The following is a 15,272-nucleotide window of genomic DNA, read 5'->3' as shown; positions in this document are numbered from 1 at the left end:
TCTCTCTCTGTCTTCCTCCAGTGCTGGAAACATGGGACTTCATGTCCCTAGAATATGAGACATAGGCAATGGAAAGAGTCCTGACCTCTGAATCCATTCTCAGGGAGGAGCCACCCAGGAGAGCCATCTATCCAAACCATCAATGTTAGACTCTGCATGAGCGAGAAATAAACCTTTCTCATGGAACGACATTGGTATTTAAGGTTGTTGGTTATGGTACCTAGTACTACTTATTCTAATACAAGTCGTCACTATTATTATCTCCATTTATTGATGAGAAAACTGAGGACTGGAGATAATGGACTAAGTCTCATTACCAGTAAATGGCAGAGCCAGGACTCAAACCTAGGCCTGTCTGCCTCCGAAGCTTTTTTTTCTGCTTTGCTGACTCTTCATGACAAAGGCCCATGTGTGGCAGAGGTTCTGAGGTCCACAGATTTGCCCAGAGTGGGAAACAGGTCTCCCTGCCAGAGAAAGCCAGTTTTCTTTGGTAATCAGTCCTGCCTCCAGGGGAGTCTGGAAGGAAGTCTGACCATCTGTGGCTTCCAGGAAGATTGATTCCTCATGTCCAAGCCTCTGCTGTTCAGAGCAAGGCAAGGACCCCCTGAAGAACTCTTAACCTGATGAGCATTGCGCATTCAGGACAGCTGGCGGACTACGTGAGGGCCCCCCATGACCACTGAGAGACCCCCGTCACCATGGGATTGCAAACACTGCAACAATTCAGTAGGAACTCACACCACGAAATTGCTGGACACCCGCAGTCAGCGTTGGATGGGGGCTCCTAGGGCGTCACAGCCAGGATGACAGGGACCCTGGGAAGCAGCTGCCTGACTTTACCTTCCAGAGGGTCCCATGCGACTCAGGTTAGACACAGTTTAAGCACTTATTGAGCACCTGGTGTGTCCATTACAACTACAGTGGTTACTTCTGAGACCTTGCTTCAAAGACTGACGAAGGATTTGTGGTTCTGATTTCTGGAGATGTTTAAGAGAAAAATCTGACAATGGTACTAAAATAAGGTCACATTTGGTTTGACATATCATGAATCATCTCTGATGAAAAGGATCAAAATGCATAAATTCAGGACTGTCTTGGAAAATAGTTGACATGGAAATGCTGTTGGGTGATAGGAAGGGATCGGAAGAGGGTAAGAGCCTCATCTGTCTCATCTGCTTCTATGTCCCAGCGCCAATGTAGAGTCAACACTCAGAAAATACCTATGAAGTGTTTGGCTTATTAAACAAGAGATTTTTTGAGCTGTCTTGGTAGTTCTTTCATCTTTTCTGGGCCCTCAAGAGATCCGTGAGGTTCACCTAGATGCTAACTCAGGATGGCATAGGGGCATTTCTGCCATAGTCTTTCCTAGGAGTTTTGAGAAACACATGAGCTGCTGAGCATGGGTCTAAGTAGCCGTTCACCTTCTGAGCCTGTGCCCTGTGTTTCTACCATCACCACTTCCAGGTTCTTGGTGCCTCTGATGCAAACTGAAGAACACAGATTGAGGTAGGGGTGAATGAGCGTCAAAGGACTAGCTGCAAGGCTGAGGGCCCGTCTGCTGAGCGCTGGAAAATGCAAACTTCACAGACTCTGGGTCCTGCCCAGCTCCTCGCAAGCCTTGGCATTCAACGGTCCAAGAGTAGTAATAGTAACTAATAATAGAAATCATTTCCAATCAAAACACAAGGCCTGATCTTACTAAAGAGTCACAGGGATTAAAATATTCTCTGCATGAAAGAAACTGTTTGTTTCACAATTCGACCTTTGGCCAACACAGCTACTAGATCCCCGGCCGGCTCCCTGGGCTAGCCATTGCTTACGTGCAGTGGGAAATTTCAGTCTGCGTGTAATCACAGGGGCCCTGGCCCCTAACATGACTATCATCTTACTCATCTTACCCTTCCCTCCTCCACACTGCCACCATTTATGTTCCAAAAACTTGCACGTGAGATTGTTTCTCCCCTACTCAAAAGCCTTGGGTGCTGCCCCATTGTTTAGGTAATAAAATCCAACTCCAGCTCCTTTGGCATTAAATGTCCAAACTGTATACCAGCCTTACATGCTACTGTATTCTACCCCTATTCCCTCATCTAGAACCCAGGCTTTAATCAAAATTACCCATTCATTTTGCCAGAACATGTTCTTTTTTTTTTTTTTTCCTTAGTTAACATTAAAGTAAAATTTATATACAGAGAAAATCTTCAGGGTACCATTTGATGACTTTGGATAGACGTACGCAACCATGTAACCACTCAATATTTCCATATCTCAGAAAGTTCCCTCATGTCCCCTTCTAGTCAATTCTCTCCCCCCAGAGGCAACCACTATCCTGATTTATGTCACCATAGATTAGTTTTCCTGTTTTGAACTTTATGCAGAGGAATCACACAGCATGTACTCTTTTGTGCCCCGCTCCTCTCACATGACGTAATGGTTTTGATATGTATACACTTTGCTGCATGTATTGATAATTCATTCTTTACCTACTAATTATTGCCAAATAGTATTCCATATATGAATATGCCACAATGTTTTTATCCATTCACTTGCTGGCAGATACTTGGACTGTTTGCAGTGTTTGGCTATTACACTCCAGCACAAGTCTTCTGTGGACATATGTTTTCATTTCTCTTAGATAAATCCCTAGGAGTGGAATTGCCAGAACATAGGATTGGTGCATTTTTAAGTTTGTAAGAAACTATCACAGGGACTTCCCTGGTGGCACGGTGGTTAAGACTCTGTGCTCCCAATGCAGGGGGCCCAGGTTTGATCCCTGGTCAGGGAACTAGATCCCACATGTTCCCGCAATTAAGAGTTCGCATGCCACAACTAAGGAGCCCACCTGCTGCAACTAAGGAGCCCACGTGCCACAACTAAGGAGTCCTTGAGCCACAACTAAGGAGCCCACCAGCTGCAATAAGGAGCCCATGTGCTGCAACTAAGGAGCAAGCAAGCCGCAACTAAGACCCAGCACAACCAAATAAATAAATAAATAAATATTTTTTTAAAAATAAAGAAACTATCACACTGTTTTCCGGAGTGGTTATACCCCAAATATAGAACGTTTTAAAGTCAATAATGTCTCCTTCTTATTCACATAGCGTTCAAGGTAGTTCCGTGGTAGCAGGGCGCTGGGAGGAGGTTCTTGCACAGTCACTTAGAAGCCAGGCTACTGGAAGCCCTGCCATCCCCAAATGAGGCTTACGAGATAACCCTGAGCAACAGTGTTTGGCCAGTGGATGGAGAATGAGAGGATGGAGAAAGAACACTCCTTTCTTTGCTGACTCGGCCCAGAGGTAAGTGTTATCCTTTTGGTTGACATTTCACTGTTGAGAGCTAGTCTCCTCCCTCACCAAGAGAGCTGTGAAATGGAGACCCCAGCTGGACAGCTGCTCACCTGCCACGAGTCTGTACCATGGGAGGGAAACGCCAGTCTTCGATGTAGGGTTAGCCATCTCCACTACCCCAGGGGTTAAAGTCTTACCCTCCTTTCTAGTCTGACTGTGCCCATTGAAACTGTCCCATAATCTGTGTGGAATAAATCCTTCCCTTCTCTATACTCCTGTTGTACTTGCTGTCCCTCTACAACAGCACTTGTTAAGATCTGCCTTTTATGATTTATTTCCATGCTTTGCCCACTAGATGGCGTCCTCTTGGAGGCCTCTGAGGTCTGGCCATGTTGGACCCCGGTGCTCCGCCCACAGTGGGATCTCCCTAAGTGTTTGCTGAACTCACTGTGGTAGAGACACAGGCTGCCCACCAACTCCTCCTCTGGACACACCACTTGTCTGCACTCCCCAATTCCCCTGCATGGAGCTGAGGCCATGTGACTCTTCTGGACAATGCAACGTGAGCCACAGCTCCATGGCAGCCTCCAAGCTGATGCAGTGAGAAGTGGGCATGCCTCCTGATATTCTGCCAGCTGGATGAGGAGGCGCCAGTGAAGCACCCAAGACCTGACAAGCAGAGCCTGTGTCCGGAACACTTGGTGGAGCAGAGTCCCTCTGCTGACCTCACTGCTGAGACTGGGTACTGTTTGCTAGATAAGTCAGCCTACACTAACTAACCACTCACAGTGTGGGAGCCCAGCCACTACACCCAGGAGGGACGATGGCTTACCTCGTCTTTCCATCACCTTTCCTTACTCGCCACTAAGTGCCGACTGTGTGCCACCGGGCCCGTGCTGGTACGTGATGCCCATGTTCAGGTAAAGAGAGTTTTCAAGGTACATGTTCAATTTTTTTGATTTTGTAGCTAAACTTGACAATGATTCCACTGAGTCTTAAATGGTATGCATTTCTTCTGTACCTCATTCGACTACAAGCTCTTAAAAGCCAGGTACTAATTCTTGCTCTATATCCTGGGTATATAGCTATTCATTCATTTAGTAAATATTTACTGAGTGTCCACTATATCACTCACTTGTAGGCAACAGAGATGAGCAGTGAATGAAACAGACAAAGTCCCAGTTCTCAATGAGAGAGACAGATAATAAACAAATAATGTGATTGTTGAAAAGGCATGAACAGGAGACATCCCCTCATATAGCATCATGGCCTTCTTCCCAGCTTCTAACATAACGGGTCGATAATTAATTAACGTCTGTCTCACCCAGAGAACTGTGAGATCCATGAGCCTGGGGTTCCGCTCTTTCCCCGGCATCAAGCACAGTGCTTGCTCAGAGCAAACACTCTATAAATATTTATTGAATCAAAAAAATGAATAACGATGATTATATCTACTATCTGCTGGCAGCCCGTTATTTTCCAGGTACCATGGGAAAAGTTTGCTTGCATTATCTCATTTAATCCTTACACCATCCCTGCAAAGTAGTTATTACTACCTCTATTTACCCGGGAGGGAATTGGGGTTCAGAGAGGTTAAGTGACTAGCCCATTGTCACATGGCTAACAGTAAGTGACACAGACCTGACATTAGAATCCACACGCTTTCCTCAGGACCACACTGCCACACACAACAGCAACAAGGTTTTTTTTTGTTTTTTTTTTTTTACATCCCATATATCCTTTCTCAACAATTAGAAGCAACCACTACGGGTCACCATTCCTATGAATGGGACAATTCATCCCCCTCTGCAGTTTGCCCCGACCAGCCCAAGGCCGCCTTCTCCAGCAGATGGAAGATGTGCGCTTGTGGTAATTACAGACCATGCTGTCCTTTTCATTTACGTCTTCACAATCCAGTTTGACATCGTGTCATAAAAGTTTATGTACTGTGTTCTCTCTGCTCCTTACTAATATTCTCTGGCGTTCTTCCCCGACCATCCAGAATCAATACCATAGCTCCTCTCTCAATAAAGTAGGGAGCTATGAACAAGGCCCAAATGGGCACAGTGACTATCTGTGGCAATTAGACGTCACGCTGAGAAATGGTCACGCTGAAGGAGAGTGGGTGAGGTCTAAAGACCAGCAGCATCACTAATGTCCCTCACCAGGGACCCTGGAAATTGGACTGCTTAAGAAATACCCTCTGTCCTCTCACCTCTTCTCTTTTCTACCCTCTGCCTCTTTCGTTCTCACCAGAGATAAGGAGAGAGAAGCGCATTCAAATTAGGGACCCTAGCAATCGATTTTTACTTGCAGTTGGTGGATTGTAATCAATGTTAATTAACCAGATTCTTTTTCAGCAAAGCTTGGGACAGGAGAGTAACTGCACAATATTTCTGACCACAACAATGGGTATTAAGGGGCTTTGGGATGGCCTGAGGGAGAAGGAGGGTGGCGCTGAGAGGCTCCACAGAAGAGAACGCAAGCACAGGAAGAGGAGAGACTGGGATGATTTTAAAGTGGTCCTATCCATGGGCCCTGGCAGCATTTTTTGGAAGCTGGAGCAGGGAAGTTGAGCTATTTGTATGTCCTTCACCTTCTTTCTGCCCCAGGAAAAGTGGGCTTCATCAGGGGATGATCCCTGCATTGTCAGCTAGGTCAGTGGCAGCGAAGCATCCATGCTCATCACTCTGGAGAGCTGCTCCTACCTGGACCATGTGACTCAACGGGAAGAACAAGGAATTTAGCAACAGAAAGTGGGTTTGAGCTTTAGGAGGTGCTTCCTGGCTATGGAACTGTGGACAAGTTACATAACATCTGGTCCTCAACTCACTCACCCACGATGTATGTGATTACAGCAACTGACCTCAGGAGCACTGACGCAAGATTCAAATAAGATTCTACGTGGAGGTACGTTGTAAGTAACATGCTAGAGGAATGTCAGCAGCTACCACTCTTGCAAGTCACAAGGACAAAGTTGCGGAGCTTCTGATCTCAACCGGACAGCATACAAGATGGGACCTGAGGTTCCTTTCCAATCTCGACCCATCTCTAAGGCTGTAGGAAGTTGTCTTGGCAGTTACCCATGCCACTTTTTATTCAAAAGATTACTTATTTCTGAATATAAGTGTCAAATTGAGAAGAGGACCCTCAAATGTGCCAATGCTACTTTTCAATATCCCAGAGGAAATAAAAGAAAGGTATAACAGTGGGAAACATGACAGAGCTGCCAAAAATAAAACCAAAAGCTGTATCTGTTTTGAAACAGTGCACGCATTACAACTTCTCGGTCAAGATAGCAAATAGAAACCGAAGAAGCCGGGCGCTGTCTCCAGGGGAGACCCACTGCAGCCAAGTTCGTGGGGTTTCCTCCACACCATTTTACTCAAGTGGTGCCTCGACCTCCAAGAGAAGCTTTCAAAGCCTTCGATCAAGAGAAAGGCACCAATATTTTTCAGGTCTTTCAAGTCCCCTGCGAGTGAGGGAGACTATTGGGGAACATGATAGCAGGTCATATTGCCACGCAAGGAAAAGATTCCTAATTGCCCTAGGTGGCCCCTTGGCCTCTGGGACAGGGAAGTCCCAACCGTGGTGATACACACTAGCACCTGTAGGCGTCTTCCACTTAAGAAAGGTGAATGGAAGGAGAGGAGGCTGGGAGAGAGAGGAGGAAAGAAGGCAGAAAGAGAGGAGGAGGGGAGGTTGTCAACAATTCACGGGTTCAGTAAACAGTGCTGAGTGTAGGCATGAGGCGGCCTCCCCCCACCCCCACGCGCAGCTCACTCTGGAGGCCCAGAGGGAAACACATCTCCACCCTCAAGTTGCTCACAGGATCCTGGGTCGGCTGGAGGGAGACAAATTCACAGATAATCACCACGCGGGGCCTGGGGGAGTGCAGAGGAGGGGCGCATCCCCTGCCCCAGAGCTGAGGATGTGGGGAAAGGAGGAGTCTTTAAAGAAAGGACATTGTCAGTGAAGAGAAGGACAAAAGAGCAGAAGGGAGAATGAACTGAGGAAACAGAAAGGGAGGGAAAATCAGGAGATAGCAGGGAAAAAATTATTTCCTCGCCCCAGGATTTATACACTCAGCTCACATGCAAATCTTGTCCCATTGATCTGTGATTTCAGTGAATAAAGCTGCCTTTTCTGGAGCTATCGATTGTGATCGCTGATTGCCAAGCGAGCTGAGAAGGCCTGGGCAGTCCTGAACAGACCTGGGGAGTGAGCTCACAGTGGGTGGGCCTTGCACTTAATCAGAGAAGAGCAATTGCTCACAGTGATGAAGGGTCATCCTTGAGGGAGGAAGCATCTTCAATCACACCTCCCTCCCCAGTGCAAAAAACATTCTGGTTTCACAGACAGGGCCTGCCTCCACCACCCCGGAGCGCTACAGGATGGGGCCCTCTTGGCCCGGTCTGTGGGTGGGGAACCTCTTTCCTCACAGGAATGTCGTACAGAAGCACATCCTATTTCCCCCAACTGTTCAGATTTATCCATGCTCAAGGCTTGGCCTCTCTTCGGTCTATGTTGAATCCCACTGGTTTCTGGGGAAAGAGTCTGGAAGTCAGCCCGACTTAGGAGGAGAGACTTCAGTTTTGGACCCACTCCAGCTAGCACCTGGAAGATACCAGGGGCCAAGAGAGAGTTCAGCCTGGGGCCAGGACCTGGGAATCTTTCTTCCGCAGGAGCATGAAAGCTACGAAGTAGGGAAGCCCAGAGGGACAGGGTGTGGAGAGAGAGAAGCACAGGGCTCAGGGCTGAAGCTTCAGAAGTTGCCATATTTAAGGGTTGGGAGAGAGAAAGACAGATCTTGGAGATGCTGACAGCAGGGCCAGAGAGAAGCAAGAAAAGGAGATCATGAAGGGACACAGGACAGGAGAAAAATTCAGACACACCTGAGCAGGTGAGCTGAGTAAGAACCAGATGATGACAAATGCATTCAGTGCTTATCCTTGAGACCCAGCAGGACCCTATGGGGCTCCTGTGCACGGAAGCCTTTCTGCGTCCCCCGTTTCTTGTAGGGAACAGACTCCAGCCTCCATGACCTTCCCTGAGTTTCAAAGGGCAGATTCGAACAGCTGCTAATCCAGGAAGGGAGGGGCTGCAGAGACAAGGCAGGAGCAGCCAAGAAACAATAGTGCAGCCTTGGGGCAGGTCCTGGTTTCACCTCAAGGGATACACACAACAGTACCCTTAAGCTCTTTACAGAACTAAAACCCCCAACAAACGGAAGATGTTAGCATTCTTCCTTCCAGAGAAGACCAGCTGAGGCCAGATTAAAGGAACCAGAGAAACTCATCAAGATTACTTGAGACCAGATTAGAGCAGTGCAGGCCCTAATCTTATCAGCAACCCCACCCTTGAACCACTGCTATAAAACTCCTCATCGTATCCTCCCCGGTTGGGACACAGAGTTTCTGGGGCAGGAGCCTGCTGTGTCCCCCTTTGCCTGGCAAAGCAATAGACCTGTTCTTTTCTACTTCATCCCAAACTCTGCTTCCAAGATTCGATTCAGCACTGGTGCGCAGAGGCTGAGTTTCCAGCCTCATCCTGACTCAAAAGTTCACGAAGCACGTCTTCATTAGGCATTGTAGCAGGACCCATGAATACAACAGAGAGCAAAGCTTACCTGCCCTCATGATGCGTGCAGTCTCATGGGGAACATAGAGGACTTGTGGCAGGCAGGGCTTCTCAGACTCTGTGGGAAAGACCAAATGCTACTGTTTTACTGACTGCCCATCGTGGATAGATACCACATCATGTCTCTTACATTTCCATACTTATCTGCTCGCAGATGGACATGGCCTGCCTACCACATCTTGAGTAGTTTAGATGACAGAGATGCCGACTGCCTACCAAACAGTTCCTCTCTGCTCCTACCTTACCAAGGGCATCCAGTGTTTTTCAGGATGCTAAGAAACTACATTTACCAGCTAAGGATAGGCAAGTAGATGTCTTTTGGTAGAGCTTATAGGAAAGTTTCATAAAGGGGTCTGACTCATCTGGTAGACATTTCCTTTGGTTCCTGCCCCTTTCATAGATGTGGTGGCTTGTATTCCAACAGCCATCTTGGAATCAGGAGGCAACATTCAGGATACTAGAACTCAAAGCTTTAAGGATCTGGGTCCCTGTTGACCGTAAAGCTACCACATTGACTCTGGAGAGCATATCTCTATACTTTTTGTTACATGAAAGAAAAGCTTTTATCTGGTTTAAGCCATTCAGTTTGGGGACAAACATCAAGTACATTTTTTCATGTGTCTCATGAGTTAACAGGCACTTACCATGTAGGGTGGTAAATACTATCACAACAATTAGGAAAGTTCAGAGAACGTATCTCTGACACAGCTTGGAGGAGGGCCTCTGAAAGAGGCAAGGACTGAATGAAAGCCTGAGGGAGGAGGGGGAGTTAACTAGGGAAAAGGGTTAATGGGGAAGAGAGTTTTCCAAGCCAAAAAAAATATACCGAGTTTATGCAAAGAGCAGGAGGTGAGAGGGAGTGGGGCCATATGAAGAACTCAGAGTAGTTTAGCGTGGCTACAACAAGAGGGTCAAGCGGGAGTGGGAAGGGAAGAAATAATGGGAGCTGCCAAGGGGTGGGAGGCAGTTTCCACATGAAGGAAGCAGACACCTGACCTTATGGAAGTCTCTACCCCAACCGGATGCAGCGTCTTTCAGAAGGCAGTGTTCCATGCTAGAAATCAGCTGGAAGACACTGTCCCTGGTCTCATCTCTGAGGGGGGAAACCACGTTCCGTTTAGCCAAGTCACTCACCTCTTGGGTGTCCATTTCCAAATCTGCACAACAAGCCTCGTGCTGCTGTCCCATCAACCTCACAAGGGATCTGTGAACAAGAGGTTGTGATATCTTACCAATAAGGAACATAAAGGCTCCCTGCTCAGCCCTCTCATTTTACTGATCAGGATTATGAGGCTCAGAGAAGTCTTCCCACTTAGGTGGGGAGAGCTGAGCCTGGAATTTCCCTCTCTCCCAACTCTTAGGCTATTATTCTTTCCCCCTAAAGAGCTGAGTGTTTTGCACTTGAAGTAGATGGTTATTGTTCCTGCCAAAGGGAACACAGCAGAGCGAGATGATAGAGTTTCTTATTTCAAGAAACCTAGTACTTGAAGGTGCTTCGAATAACACATACTTTTGAAACTAACTAAATATTTGGAGTGTGTCTTCCCATCCTTCCTTTCTGCTCTAAAAGCAAAAACAAGTCTCTGTAATTTGGTGGGGGGTGGGGAGGCAGGGTGTTGAAATAGATAAAGGGCAAAATTTAACTCAGTAACCACAGATGTGAAAGTGCCCCGAAGTATTTAGACAGGATTCACATCTTTGGAGGTAACTCTTAAATTTCCACTGAATCACTGAGAAAACAGAGCTAACCCCCTTCGGTGACTTCACAGTTTCTCTCTGAAAAGGTCATTGTAATCCACCCTCTTCATTCCATAAACGAACAACTGCTAGAGCCCTGTTGGGATGACCATTGTTTGGGGGACTACAGAGAAAGTTCATAACCCAATGAAATGATATTACAGGAGTAACTGTTACTTATGAAAAGTTTGCCCATTATTTCGCTTAGTGCTCATACTAACCCTGAGGGATGGGAATTGTTGTCCCCATTTTTAGATAAGAACACAGTGCCTCCTGACTTGCTTCACAACCAGTCAGTCACTCAGCCCTGCTGAATCATTCTTCATGACGGCTCTTTGGCGCATCACAGCTTTCCCTGTGCTTCCTGGAAACTCTGATGCCTTCTCCTCTCTGGTAGTTCCCATCCACCCAACACCCTCCATTCCCAGAAAGATGTGGGATATTTCTTCTGAGGTGTCATGGCATCACTGCAAACCCCAAATGTCTAAACCGCCAGAACTTAATGTTCTCTTGCAAACTCACCCTTCATCTTAACTTTTTATTGTGAGCCAACTGCTCAAGGTGGAGACCACAAAAGTTACACTTCACCCAAAGATGTCTATTCACAGACCCCCGAGTACACCTCATAGTTTCCATCCTTGTTCATGCCATTCCACCCTCCAGGCTCTATTAAAATTCCACCATTTCTCTGAAATCTTCCCTGATCTTCCCAAGAAGTTGGTTTAACAACTGCAGAAAAATACATGGACAAGGATGTTCACTACAACATTGTTTCCAGTGGAGTAAAAAAATCTCAGAGAAAGCAACAAGGATACATTGTACAGCACAGCAGAATACAGCCATTATTTTATAATAACTTTAAATCTAGTATAATCTATAAATATATTGAATCACTATGTTATACACCTAAAACTAATATAATATTGTAAATCAACTCTATTTCAATAGAAAATAACTCAGAGAACTGAGTCCTGGTGTCAATAGGAGACAGTGTGATACACACATACAATGGAATAGTACACAGCCAGTGAAAAGTAAGACAAAAATAAGGTATAACTCTAGGTACTGATAGAGGTTAAAGAACAATAATGTATAATATGTTCCTCCTACATAAAAATACGTGTTTCTATATATATAAAAATTCTGAAAGACTCAACAAAACTCTTAATAGTGTCTATCTCTGGGATGAGAGATGGAGAATTAGAAATTTCACTCTCTCCACTAAATACATTTCTAGGTTAAATGAATTTTTATGGCAGTGAATTACTTTTGTAATAAATTTTTTTCCACTTTGGAAAAAAAGGTTTTTGTTTCTCTTTTTTTCCTTTTTTGAATTACTTATAGCCCATAGTATACCTGGAGGGTCTGAATATGTCTTACATATCTTTTATTCCCTATGGCATGTAGCACACTGTCTCACATGTCAAGTTTCCTTAAGTTGGGATATTTTCATTGGTTGTACAACACTTGACACAGGAGATTAAATTTAAAAGCCCTGCTCTCTGGCATTCCCTCGATTGTATCATGGATGCTCCTGACACCTAAACACACACATAATTCACCACCACCTTTACATACCTGGGTGGAAACTAAATAAGGCAAAGAATGCATAACCATCCTTCAAAGGGAAAACCTTTTCATCAGATTTGGAGAGAAGAGCTGGAACACTCAGATATATAAAATAAGGAGGGAGAAAAATGAGGACAAATTTGATTGATTCTTACTCAATCCCTGCTTTCTCTTGGTTTTAAGGTTTTAAAATGTTTTCTCTGGGAAATACCGAATTATAACCAGAGTCAAAATCTAACACCAAGATAGGGGAAACTATGTTCAAAGTGGCACTGAAAAATGAGAATGTGTAGGTCCTTATATTTACCTCTCCCTGGTTGTTTGTTTGTTGGGAGCTTGTGTAAATAATTTAAACTGCTGAGTTGTATTTTTGAATCTCAGTCATGTGAAAAGGTATGAAGCCCCGGCAGCCGGAGCATCTCGCCAGAGGACCTTCTATGGGACAGGAAACAAGGTGCCAAGTACCCTTTCAGCAAACAGTAGTTGTGACTGTAGGCTTCTTTAGAGACCCAGAGGGACATACCTAAGAAGTAGAGCTTCAAAAACAAAAATGTCTGGTATATTGAGAAAGAAAACTAGGCTCCATAACTACCCACAGATAATAGCAAAGTAGTCTCAATGGCTAAACGAGGATATCAGTGTGTGGTGTCACTTCCAAAATCAGTGCCCCACCCCCAAAAGATACTTTTTTTTATTTATTATTTTTTCTAATTAATTAACTTATTTGTTTTCACGTTTGGCTGTATTGGGTTGCTGGCACGGGCTTTCTCTAGTTGTGGCGAGCGGGGGCTACTCTTTGTTGCGGTGCGCAGGTTTCTCATTGCGGTGACTTCTCTTGTTGCAGAGCATGGGCTCTAGGCACAAGAGCTTTAGTTGTCGTGGCTCGGGGGCTCTAGAGCGCAGGCTCAGTAGTTGTGGCGCACGGGCTTAGTTGCTCCGTGGCATGTGGGATCTTCCTGGACCAGGGCTCGAACCTGTGTCCCCTGCATTGGCAGGCGGGTTCTTAACCACTGCACCACTAGGGAAGCCCCCCAAAAGATACTTTTAAATGTTAGCTCTACCTCCACCACACTAGTCCTTGAGAAATTTAAGTTCACGAAAATCGCCTTGTGGAATTGTGATCTGTGGGGAGACAATACTTTAATATTCTCATCCATTAGTCATAAAGGCTTTATTGATGCCAACTCTATGCCTATAGGAGAGAAGAGAAGGTACTCTATATCTGTAGAATGTAGGGCAAAGAAGAAGAAGGTGAGAAATTCTGCCATCAAGGAACTGAGACAAACATGGAAGAGTGCATAATGATGAAGTTTGGTAGGATGTAATGTTATGCAAGGTTTCAGAGGATTAGTTCATCAGGAAGTTATGAGCCCTCTATGAGCCCTACAAACGCTGGGAATCACACGGGATACCAAAGAAATATAAGACTCAGATGCTGTTCTTCAGAACCTTAACACCTCCTTGGGGAGTGTAAGACTTTTAATGGGAATCAATATAAGAACCACAGTATAGCATAAAATACTAAATTATGTGGTACAAAGATAAGTGATAAATTGAGGGTTAAAAAAGTAGTTGAAGATGTCAACTCAATTCAATTCACTTCAATTCAACATTTTGGGAACTCCTTATTATGTAACAGGCATTAGGTAGACCCTTTGGAGATGAGAATAATAGGACAACTTGGGACAAAATGACTTCCTCCCCCAGAAGAACCTATAGTTTAATAGGCAAGACAAGACATATAAATATAATACAATTAGTTCCAGATGCCACCAATTGGACTCAGTTTCTGGGCTCTATACGGTCAGTCCAATCAAAGACTGGTACTGAGTTACAAATCAGTTAGAAAGATTTTGGCAGCAAAAAGTAAAAAATACGAGGAAAAGAACAAGAAAGAGGAAGACAAGAAGAAGCAGAGAAAAGAAAAAGGAGAAGGGAAGGAAAGACCTTGAATCAGATGGCTTAAACCGTGAGAAATTTGCTATTCACATAACTTCAAGTCCAGATGTAGGAGGATCCCAGGCTGAGGTTACTCTCAACTCTCTACCCAAGTGTCCTCATTACTGGCTTCTGCCTAAAGCTAGTGCCACGTGGACAATAGGATGGCTGCAGCAACTCCAGGCATCACTTCCAGATATGACACCAAGGAGAAAACAAGGGACAGTGTGTTTAGAAGTTTCTCTTCCAGAGCCTCCACGCTCCCCTGCACTGGCCAAAACCAGTGTGGCTGTGGAACCATGGCCACTAGAGTCATCTACCATGAGCCGGGCCCTGCGTGAGGTGCTATGAACAAGATGAAGTTTCTGTCCTGAAAAATCTCGTTCACAGGGCTTCCCTGGTGGCGCAGTGGTTGAGAGTCCGCCTGCCGGTGCAGGGGACAGGGGTTCGTGCCCCGGTCCAGGAAGATCCCACGTGCCGCGGAGCGGCTGGGCCTGTGAGCCATAGACGCTGAGCCTGCGCGTCCAGAGCCTGTGCTCCGCAACAGGAGAGGCCACAACAGGGAGAGGCCCGCGTACCGCAAAAAAAAAAAAAATCTCATTCACAAAGGGGGAAAACAGATGAATAACCGAATTACAGGACCATGTGCTATCAGAAAAATTTAAGAGAGGCATTTGGGAGAGATGAAGAAGGAGAAAATTCACAGAGCAGTAAAGCTACCTGGTGGAAGAGGAGGGAGTTATGGGCAGAGAGAGAAGTAAGTTCTGGGGCTAGAGGTGGATTCCATGAGTGTTGGTCACATCATGTTCTAGGCACTACCGGATGTGGTATATTTCTAGTGTTTGGGGAACCTGCTGGAAAATCAATGACAGTCTGATGTCTTAAATGAGTGAATTAATGAACTCAGAGTGTAAAAAGTAGAAGGCAGTTTCAGTCATCTGGTGGGATAGGTAGGGGTCTTTCATGCTGTGCTAAGGAGTTTGAATTTTATTTTGAAGACCATGGGAAGCCACTGAATGTTTTAAGTACAGGAATGGCATGACCAAAGTTTGCTTTTGTAAAAGATCATTTTTGCTGTAGTATGGTGAAGGAAAGACTGGG

At 45.5% G+C, this 15,272-nt stretch overlaps 1 long non-coding RNA gene across 2 annotated transcripts in view; it reads right to left on the bottom strand.

Moving 5' to 3' along the window:
- The window catches only part of LOC137227060 (uncharacterized), a 166,965-nt gene that overhangs the window by 77,975 nt on the left and 73,718 nt on the right, over positions 1-15,272 (bottom strand). For both annotated transcript variants that reach the window (XR_010944676.1, XR_010944675.1), the window contains exons 6-7: positions 10,062-10,131; positions 8,917-8,985 (exon numbers count right to left, since the gene is read on the bottom strand). This is a non-coding gene — a long non-coding RNA (uncharacterized lncRNA). The remainder of the gene's footprint in view (positions 1-8,916; positions 8,986-10,061; positions 10,132-15,272) is intronic.

Source organism: Pseudorca crassidens, chromosome 7, assembly GCF_039906515.1.
Source record: "Pseudorca crassidens isolate mPseCra1 chromosome 7, mPseCra1.hap1, whole genome shotgun sequence".
Taxonomy (NCBI): Eukaryota; Metazoa; Chordata; class Mammalia; order Artiodactyla; family Delphinidae; genus Pseudorca; species Pseudorca crassidens.
This window is presented reverse-complemented; position numbering and strand designations above follow the sequence as displayed.